General features: G+C 40.3%; 1 pseudogene; it reads right to left on the bottom strand.

The window, feature by feature from the left end:
• Window positions 1-473: 473 nt before the first annotated feature.
• Window positions 474-621, bottom strand: LOC120984103 (annotated as a pseudogene).
• Window positions 622-1178: the final 557 nt, after the last annotated feature.

Genomic DNA, 1178 nt, shown 5'->3' with positions numbered 1-1178 from the left:
GGCGCTCTGAGTTCAATACTTTATGAGAAAAATGTATCTCTTCGCAGTATTGTCTCAGGAATAAGCAAATATTTTCAAATGCCACATACGGGTTATGCAAATAAATCACTAAGGGAACATCGTCATTATATAACAAAGTAAATGTTAGACCATCCAAAACAGGGTCATTTTCATAGCCTTTCAGGTAGAGAAGTAAATTGTGACAAGCAGGTGAACTAGTTAAAACTAGAGTATAACTTCCTTTTTTCGGGTCTTGCAAGCACAAAATATCCTCTCGACTCACTTTTAGAAATTTAAACAGTACCTCGTGTACAAGATATTCCAGGGTAAACTTTCCTCTCTTCTCCTCTGCAATGTCAATTCGGAATCCATTTTTGACCCGGTAGTCGCCGGTCCCTGAAGAACGAATGGTCACTCCCATCCTGAAGTCGATCGCCGTCCTGAAGTCACTGGGACTAATCCTATCCCCAATAGTGGCAGGGAGGTAAGGTACCGGCTATAAACGGGCACCCCTCTCCCAGGCCGAGGAATTGGGTACCCAGAGACACTCTGGCAAGACCAAGAAGTACAGTATAAGAACAGATACTACACTTGATCTTAACCAAAAGACCGAGAAGCGTACAGATTAGAGTCTTGAAATATAGAATACACAGGGAACACCCACTGAAACCTGAACCTACAGCTCCATAGTGGAGACCCAATATGCTATAGAGCTACTGTAGAACAGAGAATAAAAACCCACCAAGATCTGAACCTGTAACGCAATAGAAAACATCCATCATTCTCCTAAAATATAAGAAGAAATCAGCCTACTTACAAAAAGATGATAAACAATAACTCACAATATTGTTGATATGTGTATTTTTCTATTCTTTCACAAGCTTCTGGGGCTTCTCAGCAGTTGCTAAAAAGCTTTTAAACAAATAGCAAAAGAGCTAAACTACTAAAGACACAGAGCATCTCCTCCGACCTCTTCTCCCCCAATCACCATTTATATCATGGAGACGACACACAACACAGACTTTTTATTTGATGAGAGAAGCTTCTTGGAGGAAATTCTTCATAAAGTTCTTGGTCTTTCTAAGCAATGTTCCTCAGTGTTCTTCAAAGGAATGTTCTTACTGGGTTAAGGAACATCCTTAAAAGTTGATCAGGACCTAGAAGTATCAGGCCAAGAC

This window comes from Bufo bufo, unplaced genomic scaffold (genome assembly GCF_905171765.1).
Source record: "Bufo bufo unplaced genomic scaffold, aBufBuf1.1, whole genome shotgun sequence".
Taxonomy (NCBI): Eukaryota; Metazoa; Chordata; class Amphibia; order Anura; family Bufonidae; genus Bufo; species Bufo bufo.
The sequence above is the reverse complement of the archived record's forward strand: the minus strand, read 5'-3'. Positions and strand labels throughout refer to the sequence as shown.